Source organism: Pongo pygmaeus, chromosome X (assembly GCF_028885625.2).
Source record: "Pongo pygmaeus isolate AG05252 chromosome X, NHGRI_mPonPyg2-v2.0_pri, whole genome shotgun sequence".
NCBI classification, from domain to species: Eukaryota; Metazoa; Chordata; class Mammalia; order Primates; family Hominidae; genus Pongo; species Pongo pygmaeus.
In genome coordinates, this window is record NC_072396.2 from 9928507 (window position 1) to 9944628 (window position 16122).

The window sequence follows — 16122 nt, forward strand, 5'->3', positions numbered from 1 at the left end:
AGGTGGGGCCTGGTTTCCAGGACTTTGCAGATGCTGTGTGTGGATTTCTGGGGCCTGAATCAAGAGCCCCTGGGTTTGTGGCTTCACATAATGGTGGAGGAAGACTGGTGGAGTTAGGGACAGAAGACTCAACAATAATTAGCTTGTTAATCAGCATTTTGGCTCAAAAATAGTTTGGGAGTATACTGGTCGGCTTTCTGCCATGCTAATGTTGCATAACAAACAGTCCCCAAATTCAGAGGCTTAAATCATTTCTTTCTTGCTCACTAGTCATGGTTAGCTGTGTCTCTGCTGGGCTTATATGGGAATAGGAAGGCCTGGTCAGGTTTTGGGCTAGGCTTAGGGTTGAAATGATGTGTCTCCTCATCAGGGGACGCTGGGACATGTTGTTTGTGCCTCTCCCATCAGGTATAGGAAGCCAAGATAAATCATGCAGGCACATTTAAAGTCTCTGTTTGTCACTACCCTTAACATCTCATTGACCAAAACAAGTCCTATGGTGAGGTCCAGCCTCCACGGGTTGGGGAGGGCTGTTCTAGTCTGAAAGCCCTGAAAAGTCCCATGGCAAAGGGAGCAGCCATAGACTTCCATTATGGGAGGATGGAAGAGTTAGCATTGCAGTGCCTCTGCCATGTTTGTGGGTGGACGGGAAGATGATCCCTGTGGAAGAGACTGTGGATGCATCCAGTCATACCCTAGAAAATCAGCTCTGTAGGTGGATTTTTGAAGCACTGGGTGCTTGTTATCTTTTTATTATTACTTTATTTTTGAGACAGGAGCTCACTGTCACCCAAACTGGAGTGCAGTGGTAAGATCATGGCTCACTGGAGCTTCATCCTTCTGGGCTCAAGTCTCCTCCCGCCTCAGCCTCCCAAGTAGCTGGGAATACAGGTGCACACCAGCCTCCCAAGTAGCTGGGAATACAGGTACACACCAGCCTCCCAAGTAGCTGGGAATACAGGTGCACACTCACCACACTCAGCTACTTTTTAAACATTTTTTTTGTAGAGACAGAGTCTCATCATGCTGTCCAGACTAGTCTTGAACTCGTGGGCTCAAGCAATCCCCCCACCTCTGCCTCCCAAAGTGCAGGGATTACAGGTGTGAGCCACTGCACCTAGCCAGGGTGCTTGTTAAACCTGCAGCTTCCTTGATTCCATCTTAGAGCCCTGTTCTCACCTGAAGAGAGGGGATTGTGCCCTTTGGGGAACATTTGACAATGTCTGGAAACATTTTTGCCTTTCACAGCTGGGTGGGGGTTGCTCCTGGCATCTTGTGGGCAGACGCCAGGGGTTCCACTAAACGCTGTAATGTGCACAGGACAGCCCCCCTCAAAGAATTATCTGGCCCAACAAATGTCAGTTGTGCTGAGGCCAAGAAACCCTGCACAAACAGGCAATTTTCAGGTGATTTTCATGCACTTTATAGTTTGAGAACCATGTCTTGCAAGACTGTTCCAACTGGGAAGGGGAATTGGTGATTCTTTCCATATAAGTAGACACAGACACATCTAGGAAGGAAGGTTTAATATCTCGCAGATAGTTGTGTGGAGAGGTGAATTCAAACCCAAGGGTCTTAGTTAGATCTATTACTTCTGTAATTAAAAAATATCTTCTGCTCGTATTGTATTAATTCTTTGTTGTATTAAGTATTTACTCTTGCTGTTTATTAGTAGCTTAATAAATGGACTGTTTATTTGGTATGGGAAAAAAATCTATGTTTTATTAGATTTCTATTATGAGCTTATTTTTTTTCCTAAGTGGCCTTTTGCCAGCTGTTTCTTCTGTCCTGTTATTCCTGCTCACCAGCAAGATTGTAAATTCTTAAAAAATTTGTTTTTAATTTTTTTTTTTGAGAGGGGATCTCACTCTGTCACCCAGGCTGGAGTGCAGTGGCTCAATCATAGCTCATTGCAGCCTTGAACTTCTGGGCTAAAGCAATCCTCCTGCCTCAGCCTCTTGAGTAGCTTGGGACTATAGGTGCATGCCACCATGCTCTGCTAGTTTTTAAATTGTTTTTGTAGAGATGGGGTCTCACTGTTGTTGCACAGGCTGGTCTTGAACTCTGGGGCTCAAGCAATCCTCCTGCCTAGGCCTTCCAAAGTACTGGGATTACAGGTGTGTGCTACTGCACCACCGCATCACTGCACTTGGCAGTACATTTATATATATATATATTTTTTTCTTTGAGACAGAGTCTCACTGTGTCACCCAGGCTGGAGTGTAGTGGCATGATCTCGGCTCACTGCAGCCTCGACGTCCCAGGCTCAAGTGATTCTCCCGCCTCAGCCACCCGAGTAGCTGAGACTACAGGTGCATACCACCACACCCAGCTAGTGGCCAGTGAGTTCTTAATAGCAGTGATCATGCTTTGTATTTTGTTTCTACTCTGCACAGTACCCAGCATACCATAATGATCAGTCAGTTGCTAATGGTATCAATTGCAATGTGAGTTGCGCTCTGTGGTTAAAGACTCATTTATCAAGTATCTGTGGACCGGCCTTTTATACCTTGCTATAAATCCTGTTTCTAGGCTTTTGGGGCTGAATGGTTGGCATATTGATGTTCGGTTTCTGTGTGGCAATTAGGAGAAAAGGTCCTTGTCATTGGCAAGCTGACAGCCTCCTTTCTTCTCCTACCCTCAAGTTGTTTTGGTGATTGAAATGTTTCAGATATTTAAAAAAAAATCAAGAATTGCTTGCTGATAGGACAACAGAAGTACAATTCAGGGAGTTAAAGCTTCTCCATTCCCCACCTGAATTGTACACAGCATGCGAGAAGCATTTCTATGGAGGATGCTGTGTCACCTGAAATTTGCTATGCTCAGATCAGCCAAGTATTGCCTCTGGGGGCTACTAGCAAGTTATAGAAATAACTTTGTTATGAAATACTTCTTTAAGGGGGTGTTAGTATTGATTCGCTGAAGTGGTTCTCCTTGTGTACATGGAGTAGTTGTGAGACCAAGGCTTCTGTTCTTCTTGGCTCCCCATGTGGGAAGGACGCTTAGTGGTTTGTGGGATGCAGGGAGAGGAACAGAGTCCATCCTTCAGTTGCTCTTTTTACTAATTTATTAACTTACCTCTCATCCCCTTGGCTGTTAAGACACTAAGCTGGTGTGTCTGACAAGCAGATGACCTAAAAATTCACGCGTAGTAAAAGGGAAGATGAAAATAGAAGTATATGAACTAAATTAGAAGGAGGACTTGGCTTCATTAAAAAAATGAGAAAGCCATGTTGTGCTTTTTTTAACTGCCACTTTTCCAAGTGCAGGACTAACAGTTTCAGATGTCATTATGCTACCAGTCTTGGTAATTTCTAATCACGTTTTGTCTAAAGAATATTTACATTAAAATGAGCCAGCCTCTTTAAAGTCAAATTTTAGTAGTGAGAAAACCAGTGTCCGTTTTTGGAAAGGGAGCCCTTACCTCAGCTGGTGTGAGCATTTTGTGGAGGTCTGTGGTGTTTGTGACTTGTGCCAGAGGCCTTGAGCTAGAGGCAACATAAGAAGGAATCAAACTTCCCTTTCTGTTCTGTATGCCTCTGTACCAAGACGTTTTGTTGATTGATTGATGGCACGGTGATACAAGGTGCGTGGTATCAGATGCAGGGAGTGGAATATTGTTGAGACTGGGGCTAGAGGGTTTGTGTGTGTGTGTGTGTGTGTGTGTGTGTGTGTGTGTGTGTAGGTGTAGGGGAGGAAGGAATGGAAGGATGAAACCATTTGGGAATGTGCTAGAAGACATGCTTTTGAGGACAAGCAATGCGATTTTGGCATTGGCTGGGTTTCTGAGCCAGTGATGAATGTAGTGCATTACTATGTGACTGGGAGTGTGATAGAGAGATATTCTGCTGGTCATTTCCCTCCACCTGCCTCTTATCAGTGCCATAGGGCAGAGTCTCAATTCTACTTGCCAGAATGCTTTCTAGGAACTCTTTATGCTCAATGGAGGTGATGTTTTCCCACTTGCTACGCTGTGCCTTAGGGAACAGGAACTGGCATTATCACATAAGCAATCTCTAAGTCCCTTGGAAGATTGTCTCATTTCATCAAGAGGGAGAGGATTCTGATTTTCCTGCCTGGCTCCTCCAGGAAGTCTAACTTCTTGCAGGGGACCTGTTCTCTCGGCCCACTTGTACAGCATGTATAAAATGAAATGGAGACTTTTGGGGATTTGTTGATTCACTTGTTTGGAAATTGGGGTTATGTAAGCCCAATTTGAGTTCCAGGACTCATCTATGATTGCCTGGATTAAATCAAAGGACACCCATTTAGGCTGGGCGTGATGGCTCATGCCTATAACCCAAGCACTTTGGGAAGCTGAGGTGGGCGGATTGCTTGGACCCATGAGTTGGAGACCAGCCTGGGCAAGATGGTGACATTCCATCTCTATTAAAAATACAGAAAATTAGCCAGGTGTGGTGATATGTGCCTGGTCCCAGCTACTTGGGAGGCTGGGGTGGCAGGATCACCTGAACCTGGAAAGTCGAGGCTGCAGTGAGCTGAGATCCTGAAATCATGCCACTGCACTTCAGCCTGGGCAACTGGAGTGAGACCTTGTCTCAAAAAAAAAACCAAAAAAAAAAACAAAACCAAAAAACAACCCGCATAATTGTAAATTTTTGTTGTTGTTTGATATACTGGCTCTTTTCCTGGAAGGAACCCTCTCATGGGAACAGAAATGTTGAGTTTAGTCCTGATGCTGTCCCTAACCACCCCTGTGACACTGGTCCCAGGAAAATACAGGAATTGTCTCTTTTTTTCTGTCATCTCAGAGCTTGAGACAAACGTTCTCTGAGGTTGTTTTAGCACCACACTGTGATTCATCTTCGAGACTGTTCACAGCCCTTGATCTGAATTGGTGGAGCTGTGGGGGATCATGCCGCCACTGCCAGTGCTGAGAGCTGCATGTGGTGCGGTCCAGTGGCTACAGCGTTGTCTTTGGGATCTTCACTTGGCACCACAGAGGATTTGTATAATTATTATGTTGACTGAACTTACAGTGACTCAACTGCCTTGAACAGGAACCAAGAAAGAGAGGAACCAAATTCCAGAAGAGAATTTGCCAGAACATTCCAGCATATTCCATACTCTAGGGTTGTCTTATAGGGTCTGAGGGTACTTCTTGGTTATCTACTCATGTGCGTCTGACATAATTAAATGCCAACTTAGACCCTATCAGAGAAAATCAAGTTCAGACACTTAGTCTAAATGGAGGTAAGGAATACGATTACCTTTATCTCATTATCTTAGTTCTCTTTGGAAGCTATATAAGCTTGAACCATGGTGACAGGTGTTGCCTTTAAACATGGTGACAGGTGTTTTCCTTTAAAGTCCTTGGAGAATCAACTCATAGTCTTCTTCAACTTCAAAAAAAAGTTTTTTAAAAAAAGTATTTTAAAAATATTTAACTTGAGGATCTTCATTGAAAATTGGTCATCTTTTGTGAATTTGCTTAAGTAGGCTTTGATCTCTTTTTAAAGGATTCCTTCCTGCCTGATACATTTGGTCCTTTTAGAATTCGGGCTAGAACAATTCTCCATGAAGGTGGACGTGTTAAAATCTATTTGGTTCATTGTTAGGATCACTCACATTACAAGAGAAATTTCGGTCTTGAGTTTTTGTTTTTGCTCATTTGCTTTCTTGGAAACGTTTCCACATCAGGTCTTAGAGGAGTTGTAAAACAGGAAGGAGGAGTTGACATGCTGTTTCATAACCAACGCTTGCTTCTCGCCCTGGATACTACATTTTTTCCATCCATTTCCCACATAAAACATGGAGACAAACACCAGAGCTGCTCCTGAGAGATGCTGAGTCATAGGAATTGAAGGGGGCTGTTGGGCCCTCGTGTGTGGGATGGGCTCAAGAGCTATCAGTCTACAGAGGGAAAGGTTCATGTCTGTCCCTCATTGCCTGCAATTTCTCTTTGGCCCTGGCTTTTTCCGTTCACAGCTGCCCTTGACGTTCATTTTAATCAAATTTCACCTGCATAAAAGGGCTATGGGCAGAGAGGCTTCTCTGTGATGGAGCGCAGCTATCCTACAAGTATGTAGCCCTGATTTAGTAGAGAAGAGGCAGGAACCGTCGAGGGCAGAGGAGCAGGAGAAATGGTGCATAAGGGAGAGGGGTTAATGACAGGTCATTCAGGGATGTCTACGGAATGTGAAAATGCAGCAAGATGGGTTTCGGTTTCTTTTTTTTAGGTCCAACAGAGATTACTGGGATAGCTGCATCTTCATGTTGTACACGTGTACACTTGATTCCCATTATTCACTGGAGCTATGTTCTGTAAAGTCGCTGAGACTTTATAGAAAGCATCACCCCAGGGAAAATACACAGTGAGGCTTCTGCGAACCTCTGGTCACAATGTTGTTGTCAAGCAATCAGTGCATAACTTTGTTGTATGTGTTTCTATTGTGTGTTTCTGTTGGTTCCTTTACATTGCACTCACGCCAACAGCACTGTGACTCACGCCTGGCCGAACCTCATCTAACGCACGTATTTTCCCCATAAGACGCATCCCAGCCTTGTGCTTCAGGACATGAGACAGCACTGCAGCATCTGGGGGCCATTTTAAGCAGCAAAGTCACCCAGAAACTACAACATTTCAAAAAACTGGCACTGTGAATAGACTGCGAAAAGGACACTTATTTACGGAGTGAGAGCCTTGTTCACCCTCAGCTGGGAACATGTGCATTTGGTGACACAGCCGCGCTCTGCATGTTTGAGAATGACTATGAAAGCGCTGCAGGTACTGATTTTGGAGCTACAAATAAATGTTAGCCAATAGGCAAATTCACAGACACGGAATCCATAAATAACAAGGCTTGGCTGTATGTGTATACATAGTGTAGTGTTGATAGTGTGTATACACAATACACATTGATATTTTGGGAGAGATTTTGAAGAAGTCACCATGAAAGCCAGCGTATCTGTTTGGCCCTCTGGAAAGCGTGCGGTGAGGAGGAGTCGGGGTACAAGTGTTTAAATTGGGGACATGGCCTGAGGAGATGAAAGAGAGGTGGCGACTGAGTAGGGAAAGCTCCACACCACAATGCATAACTGATAAGGTTTTGGCCAACAAGCCAGAGAACCCTAGAGCAAAGAGTGCCCCTTGCTTACAGCCAGAGGGCCTTGCTCAGGGATTATAGGGGGCTGGGAGTGGGGAGGCATCTCCAAAGGAGCACCGTGGATTTGCAACTCTTGTCTTTCTGGAAAGGATATGAGAGTCTTGCCCTCTCCCCCAGGGCTGACACAGTTGTAAACCAAACTTTTGACTTCAGTTGTACATATCAATTATTTTGCACCCACATTAGATTGAACCAAATGACACTGGCTCTTTTAAATTAAAACTGGTCAAATGCTGGCAGCCTCTTAGGGTTCAATTCAGTGGAATCTTTTAAAGGTGCAGTAATGCTGTTTGAAATGAGGAGAACGCCTGTGTTTTGCTTGCTGAGAGAAATCCACTATCTCTCATCCAGAAGATGATTAGACCCGTAATGGAAGCCGGTCAGCGGCATGAGGAATCATGGAGATGATTCTCACCTGGTTGATTGGATCAGACGTTCCTACCCCAAATGAGGGTGGAAAGGGAACCAAGAGATGAAGTGGATTGTTGGGTTTATGAGAGGACGGTGGTTGTCTGTCTATAGTTAAGGTTGTTTAAACTCATCACCATGAGAATGAGCTTTTTCTGGACAACTCTTTCCTTTTCCTTCTGATTTTGAGAGTGCTGAAAACTCAAGTCCTGTATTTAAAAATTCCGTCGTTGAAAACATGTTTCAAGGACAGATGACACACTTATGATTATAGCATCTGAAGTGATGGGAATATTAAATAACCTTTGGTTGGACATGTAACCATCAGGGCTCCACTTGGTCTTAAAACCAAACACACACAGTTCTTGTCATTAAAGATATCACGCCTGTAATCCTAACACTTTGGAAAGCCGAGGCGGGGGGTTAACTTGAGCCCAGGGGCTCGAGACCAGCCTGGGCAACATGGTGAAACCTTGTCTCTACAAAAAATACAAAAATTAGCTGGGTGTGGTGTTGTGTGCCTGTAGTCCCAGCTACTAGGGAGGCTGAGGCAGGAGAATCACTTGAACCCAGGAGGTGGAGGTTGCAGTCAGGCAACATCCTGCCATTGCACTCCAGCCTGGGGGACACAGCCAGACTCCATCTTAAAAAAAAAAGACTTACACAGAGAAAGCCTGAAGCCCACAAGAGCAATTAGCAAAAGGAACCCTGACATAACAAATACGGTGATGTCATTAGCAACCAGGTAGTTAAGCTCAGGGGATGTTACGTGTCATAAACTTGAAAGCTACATTGGCCACGAGTAACACAAATGTAGGTGCTAATCACAGATAGTTGGTGGGCATTTCAAACTTTCTCTTCATATCTATGGATACCCAAAACAGTGTGCTTCCATTTAGAAGGCTTCCATTGGGAGGCTGAGACAGGAGGATTGCTTGAGTCCAGGGGATCGAGATTAGCGTGTTCCTCCCTTCCTCCCTCCCTCCCTCCCTCCCTTCCTCCCTCTCTCTCTTTTTCCTCCCTCCCTCCCTCATTTCTTTCTTTTTTCTTTCTCTCTCTCTCTTTCTCTCTCTGTCTCCCTCCGTCTCCCTCCCTCTCCTCCCCTCTCTCTCTCTCCCTCCCTCCCTCCTTCCCCTCCTTCCTCCTCCTCTCTTTCTTCTCTTTCTTTTGAGATGGGGTCTCGCTAAGTTTCCCAGGCTGGTCTGGAACTCCTGGGCTCAAGTGATCCTCCTGCTCCAGCCTCCCAAAGTGCTGGGATTACAAGCATGCATGAGCCACTGTGCCAGGCTTATTTTCCCTTTCCTGCTATTTCCTCCCAGCTAGCGCGCTTTTAAAATTTGATACAAATTAATTTTTCTTTTTTTGTCTTTTGTTCAAATAATGATTTGATTTCTGTTCTCTGTCTGGGTCGCTTCAATAACGTGGATACCTACACATAGTTTTATCAGTAAAGGTCATTGACATAATCAGTGTGTTATGAGAACAAAGATAGGCCCTCATTTAAGCTGCTCCGTTACTCATTTTATAAGTCAAAGAAGGAAGAGGACAGCGTCCTCTGTTTTCAGATGGCTGTCGAAGTGAGTCAGAGTGACCGTGAGCAGCATGCATTGAATTCTAGCTGGAAAGAGGGTTTTTAGGCCTGCCTTTGAGCTTGCCCTGAATGAATAAGGCTGGAAACCTATAGGCCCTGGAGAACATTAATGAGGAATCTGCTTTCCCTGACAGCTCCTTGATAAACGAAGTGATGGATGTGCAGCATGCAGCCCTGAGCAAAGGCCTGGCAGCTCTGTGGCTGAGCCCTAGAGGGCTGAGCTGGGCCAGGGCTCCCAGCAGTTTGTTCAGGAGCACTGAGAGCCACAGCAGGTGCTGATCCAGCTCTTGCCTTCTTCGCGAGTATCTGACAAGTCTGCAGAGACCGCAGGAGCCTGGCTGCTCCTTGAGTTCACTGTCTTGGAGCAAGCCTGTAGGGGAATCACATGCCCCCCGACTCTAGTGCCCATTGGGGACAAGGAGGAGGGAGTTTCCCTATTTGCAGTTAGGGTTTGCGTGCTGTCCGTGAGCTTGGTTTCCCCTTTGAGTTGCACAGTGCTGAGATCTGAGCCCAAGGCAGTTGGGACATTAATGATGAGACAGAGGAGGCTTTGCTGTGTTCCACATCTATCAGGCTGCTTTGCCCAGGGAGACGCCCCCCTTGCTTGGGGTCTTGGGCTTGGGTAGGGGTTCTGGAATGTCTCCCCTCCAGCAGGCTCTGCCTCCTTGGCTCCCTTGATGCAGAGAGCAGTGCAGTGGCTTTTTTGAGGAGCAGCCCCTGTGGAGGCGCTCATGGGTGACAGGCTGTGGCTGAATGGTGGACAGCCCTGGTCACTGACATTAACATGGTGCAATAGAGCCTTCTTACGTGTTCCTTGGTTCCCACTGCCCTTTCTCATGGTTGGGTGTCCTGATTGTCTGTGGCTAGACTATGCCAACGTGATCAGTGTCCTTCCCAGAACCCCTGAAAGAGGGTCATAGATTGAGATGTTTGTCACCACCGCTGTCCATTGCAGAGTCACATACATGCTAGAGACCCGCTCGCCCTTGATGCGACCTGAGGACCTCACCCGCTAGTCATTACAGGGAGGGGAAAGACAATGAAAAGATGAAAGAGAGTGCTGTCCCTGGTAATGGAAGTTACTCGTCATTGTACCAGTGGGCAGCCACATAGGGATAGGTCGGAGGAGAAAGGGGAAAGAGTGAATAAAAAACGCTGATGTTTGTGAGGCCGAGAGAGGAACAGAACTATTACTGCTGGTCAAGGGGGCCATCCAATTAAAATGTTCGCATCCTGTTTCAGCCACAAGCTGGCCAAGATCATCACATAAAGGGACAAACGTTGACCCCAGAAAGAACGCATGGTCATCTTGAGTCAAGGCTGTTTCATTTGATGTCAGAATTCTTAAGAGCTGCTCTGGCTAGGTGCAGTGGCTCATGCCTGTAATCCCAGCACTTAGGGAGGCCGAGGCAGGTGGATCACCTGAGGTCAGGAGTTCGAGACCAGCTTGGCCAACATGGTGAAACCCCGTCTCTACTAAAAATACAAAAATTAGCCGGGCGTGGTGGCAGGCACCTGTAACCCCAGCTACTTGGGAAGCTGAGGCAGGAGAATCTCATTTGAACCTGGGAGGTGGAGGTTGCAGTGAGCTGAGATCGGGCCATTGCACTCCAGCCTGGGCAACAAGAGCAAAATCCTATCTCCAAAAAAAAAAAAAGAACTGCTCTTGGCTGGGTGCCGTGGCTCACACCTGTGATCCCAGTGCTTTGGGAGGCTGAGACGGGAGGATTGCTTGAGCCCAGGAGTTCAAGATTAGCATGGGCAACATAACAAGACCCCATCTCTTAAAAAAATTAGCCAGGCATGGTGGTGTATGCCTGTGGTCCCAGCAACATGGGAGGCTGAAGCAGGAGGATCACTTGAGCTCAGGAGTTGGAGGCTGCAGTGAGCCATGATGGCACCACTGCACTATAGCCTGGCCAGCAAAGGAAGACCCTGTCTCAAAAAAAAAAAAAAAAAAAAAAAAAGAAAGGAAAAAAAAGCATCCGGGTGCGGTGGCTCACACCTGTAATTCCAGCACTTTGGGAGGCCGAGGCGGGCAGATCACCTGAGGTCAGGAGTTCGAGCCCAGCCTGGCCAACATGATGAAACCCCGTCTCTACTAAAAATACAAAATATTAGCCGGGTGTGGTGGCAGGTGCCTGTAATCCCAGCTACTCGGGAGGCTGAGGCAGGAGAATGGCTCGAACCCAGGAGGCGGAGGTTGCAGTGAGCCGAGATCACGCCACTACACTCCAGCCTGAGCAACAAGAGCAAGACTCCGTCTCAAACAAACAAAAAAAAACTACTCTCCAAACAGAACCTGCACCTACCCAATTGTGGTGGGTGCCCCTCCTGGGGCTCCTGCAGTAGCGGTGGTGTGGGAATTGAGAATCTTGCAAGTGCTGTGAGGGAGCTGAGACACTTGAGTGTGGCAGGGCCTTGTGCCCAGAGCATGCACAACCCATCCTAACATCTGCCAGGGAAGGTGGGGGATTTCTGTGCATTGCTTTTCAACCAGAAAGGTAATTTTTGTTCCCCAGGGGACACTCGGCAATGTCTGGAGACAGTTTTGGTTGTCACACTGGGTTAAGGAGTGCTACTGTCATCTAATGGATGGAGAGCAGGGATACTGCTGAACATCCCACAGTGCACAGGGCGGCCTCACAACAACCAAGACCACCTGGCCTCAAATGTCAGTAGGGCTAACATCCAGAAGCTCTGCGAGTCTGTGGGAAGCCCTGGATGCCCCAATCCTCTTTCATTTTCTTCTCACCACGTAGGACAGTTTAGCTGGACAGTACACAGGACTGTTTCAAGGGGTCATGAGAGGAGACCTCATAGCATAAGGGTCAAGTACAAGGACTTTGCAGTCAGACTGACGTGGGTTTCAGTCCCCACCCATCCTAGTGGTGCGACCGAGAGCAAGTTGGGCATAGTAACATCTGTCTTGATTGACTTTGGAGTTTGACAGGCAATACATGCAAAGTTCTCTATTCCCATGTCACTCAGAGTGAGTGTGCAAAACATACTATTGTTGGCATCCATCGTCAGAAGAGTCACTGTGAACATGGGTGAGCTTAGCACCTTGTGGCACTGGGCTGTGGTGAGGGACTCAGCTTGATGATTGAGTTTGGGCCTCAGTGAGATGGCAAAGCTGTGCTTCTCTTGCTCCTTGGACCATGGTGACCTGTGAGGACCCCTGGGGGCTGCCTTCTCCACTGTTGCAGTTCAGGGAGCTAATGCCAAAGGCTACTGCAATGGTGGACTCTGGGGTCCCCCTGGTGACAAGGAAGGGACTTTTGAGCTTTGGAATGCCCTGGGCCGAGTCTTGCCACCTGCAGGTTTGTGAACCTCATCATGCTTTGTTTTTAGCACAACAAAATGGGATAATACTGACTTTATTATTGACGTACTATTATGCTGTTTTCAGGTATGTGACACTGCTGCTATTTTACTGTTTCTTCCAGATTTCCGTGAGGGTGGAAGAAAATCATACCATATCAGATGCCTCGCAGAGCACCAGGCCCACCGTGAAAGGTACAGCAAATTTTACTTCCCTCTTCTTGCCTTGTTGGAAATTCTTTCCTGTGAGATTTCCTCCCCTCCGCCCTCCGCCCCTTCTCCCATAGCCTATAGCCTCCTCTGGGAGTTCCTTGGATAATTTTGTTGCCTTATAGCTTTGCAATTTCCAGTATGGTAGCCATGGGCCACATGTGGCTGTGGAGTGCTTTGAAATGTGGCCAGTCTAGATTGAAATGCCTTGTAGAAGTATAAAATACACACTGGATTTCAAAGACTTAGTTCAAAAAGAAAGCAAGATATCTTATTGATAATGTAATACAGTTTACATGTTGAAATGATCACTTGGATACGTGGAGTAAAATAGAATGTATTATTAAATGTAACTTCACCTGTTTTCTTTTGACATTTTTTTGTGGACCCAGAAAATTGATAGACAGGTGGATCTCCTTCACACTTACACACTTGTCTTGCTCAAGACCAGCCCTGCTTCCTCACTGGCTGCTCAGTCAAATGCCTCCTCCAGTTTAAGCTGTCCATCACGGGGCCACCCATTATGTGTCAATCTCATCTTCTCTGTTCAGTGCCTGTGCAGGCAGCTGGTGTTCCTGCTCCTCCCGCCCAGCTTTGCTTATGATGCTAGTCTTGAGTGCAGGCTGCTGAGCTTCTCGCCTTTCTTCCCATACATGTAGAACCTCTCCTCCAGAAACATGGGGTACTTACCAGCTGGCAAGGAGCAGAACTGGGGTTCACATTCATTTCTGTCTTGCTCCAAAGCCATGTCCCTAATAGACTACTCTCTCCAATTGCTTCGTGGATGTAAACACATAGTAAGTTCCTAGAGGGCAGGGACCATTTTTATTTCTTTCATCTCTGCTGTTCAAGACCTTTCTAAAGCTTTTTTGAAAGAATTAAGATTTCTAGTCTCTTGCCCTTCCACTTGCTGCTATGTGAAGACACAGTGTTCCTCCCCTCTGCCCTCTGGATGCTACAGCGACAAGGTGCCACGTTGGAAGGAATCAGAGAACATCCCTCACCAAATAATCAATCCTGCTGGTGCCTTAATTGTGAACTTCTCAGCCTGCAGAACTCGCGAAGGTCATCACCATGTAGGCTGATTGATCTTGGACTTCCAAGTCTCCAGAACTCAAATCAGTGAATTTAAAAACATTTTACGGAGGGCGGGGCCAAGATGGCCAACTAGAAGCCACGGTGTTCGGAGGCTCCCATCAGAAAAGACCATAATAAGCGTGTGAATCCTTCATCAGCAACCAAGGTATCCGGGTTCTCTCATCAAAATTGACTAGAAGGCTGGCGTGACCCACAGAGAGAAGGAAGAACAGTGTGGTGTGGCGGCCCACCTTAGAGTCACATGGGGAAGGGGAACCCCCTCACCCCAGATAAGGCAGGCGGTGAGTGAGCGCGCTACCCAGCCGGGGAAACTGCTTTTCCACAGAACTGTGAAACCCACGGATTGGAAGATCCCACTTGTGAACCCATGCCACTGGGGCCTCGCGTCCCAGCCCCGTAACACACAGATTCTTACAGCCTCTCAGCTGGAATCTGCTTAAGCTTACCAAACTCCTCGGGGAGGGGTGACCAGTACCAGCTGCAGCTGCCTGCTGTCTAAGCCCTTTGAACTCCCGCAGGGAGGGGTAGCAGCCAGCACTGGCACTGGCAACTGCCTAACATGTTAAGCTCCGTGGACAGGGGGAAGGGTGGCACCCATTTCTATAGCTACAGGCTACGCTTTTCCCCTGCTAGAGCCAGGGAGGCTGGACAGCTTGGTCCCAAGACTTGTCCCCACAGCCCAACACACTGGCTGTGGCAGTCTGCGGCTAGAGTTCCTCCTCAGGCCCAATCCCGACCCATCCTTTCTTAGTTGGGGTGTGGGGGGGGGCTTCCCTGCAGGATCTCCAATAACTCCAGCCAGAGGCTAAGGGACAGAATTCGGATCTCCTGGACCTCAGCCCATAGGGGAGGGGTGGCCACAGTCTCTGCTGACCAGCAGACTTAGCTTTTCCTCCTGGTAGTTCCAAGGAATCTGGACAGCCCAGACGGGTGGGTTTCCCCCAAGCAAAACACACCCTCTCCACCAAGGGACAGAGTGCTCCATTAAACAGGTCCTGCTCCCTGTGCCATCCAACTGGGTGGTGAGGGCCTTCAACAGGGCTTGTCAGATACCCTATACAGGAGCGATCCTACTGGCATCAGGTTGGTGCCCCTTGAGGTCAGAGGTCCCAGAAGAAGGAGTAGGCACCCATCTTTGCTGCTCTCCAGCGTCCTTGAATGACATCTTCAGGCATGGGAGCGAATCAGATGTGAGTAAGGCCTGAAGGTGAACCACCAGCAAACTGCAGCAGCCCTACAGAAGAGGGACTGGACTACTCAAAGAAAAACAAGCAGAAAGTGACAACAACAGCATCAACAACAACAATCAAATAAAAGGTCCCCACAAAAATCTCATCCAAGGGTAGCAGCCTCAAAGACTGAAATTAGACAAACTCACGAAGATGAGAAAGAATCAATGAAAAAATGCTGAAAACCCAAAAGGCCAGAGTACCTCTTCTCCTCCAAATTATTACGTCTCTCCATCAAGGGCACAGGACTGGATGGAGGATCAGATGGATGAATTGACAGAAGTAGGCTTCAGAAGATGGGTTATAAAAAACTACAATGAGCTAAAGGAGCATGTTCTAACCTAATTCAAAGAAGCTAAGAACCTTGATAAAAGGTTAGAGGAATTGCTAACTAGAATAACCAGTTTAGAGAGGAACATAAGCAACCTGATGGAGCTGAAAAACACAGCACGAGAACTTTGTGAAGCACACACAAGTATCATGAAGCATAAACAAGTATCAACAGCTGAATCGACCAAGCGGGAGAAAGGATATCAGAGTTTGAAGACCACCTTGCTGAAATAAGACATGCAGACAAGAATAGAGAAAAAAGAATGAACAAAGCCTACCAGAAATATGGGACCTCATAAAAAGACCGAACCTATGATTGAGTGGAGTACCAGAAGGAGATGGGGAGAATAGAAACAAGCTGGAAGACACACTTCAGGATATTATCCAGGAGAACTTCCCCAAACTACCAAGACAGGCCAACCTGCAAATTCAGGAAATGCTGGGAACACCATTAAGATACCCTATGAGATGATCAACCCCAAGACACATAATCATCAGATTCTCCAAGGTCGAAAGAAGGATAAAACTAAGGGCAGCCAAAGAGAAAGGCTAGGTCACCTACAAAGGGAAGCCCATCAGACTGACAATGGACTTCTCTACAGAAGAAGAAACTCTACAAGCCAGAAGAGATTGGGGGCCAATATTCAACATTCTTAAAGAAAAGAATTTTCAACTCATAATTTTATATCCAGCCAAACTAAGCTTCCTATAAAATCCTTTCCAGACAAGCAAATGCTGAGGGATTTTATTACCACCAGGCCTGCCCTGCAGTGTCTCCTGAAAGAAGCACTAAATATGGTAAGGA

General features: G+C 46.8%; 1 protein-coding gene across 5 annotated transcripts in view; it reads left to right on the plus strand.

Annotated features, from left to right (window-relative positions):
* TBL1X (transducin beta like 1 X-linked) overlaps positions 1-16122 on the plus strand; it is a 256300-nt gene that overhangs the window by 26032 nt on the left and 214146 nt on the right. For all 5 annotated transcript variants that reach the window (XM_054470831.2, XM_054470830.2, XM_054470824.2 and 2 more), the window contains one exon: positions 12576-12645. The gene's annotated coding sequence lies outside the window, so the exon portion shown is untranslated. Of the gene's footprint in view, positions 1-12575; positions 12646-16122 lie in introns of those variants that run through there.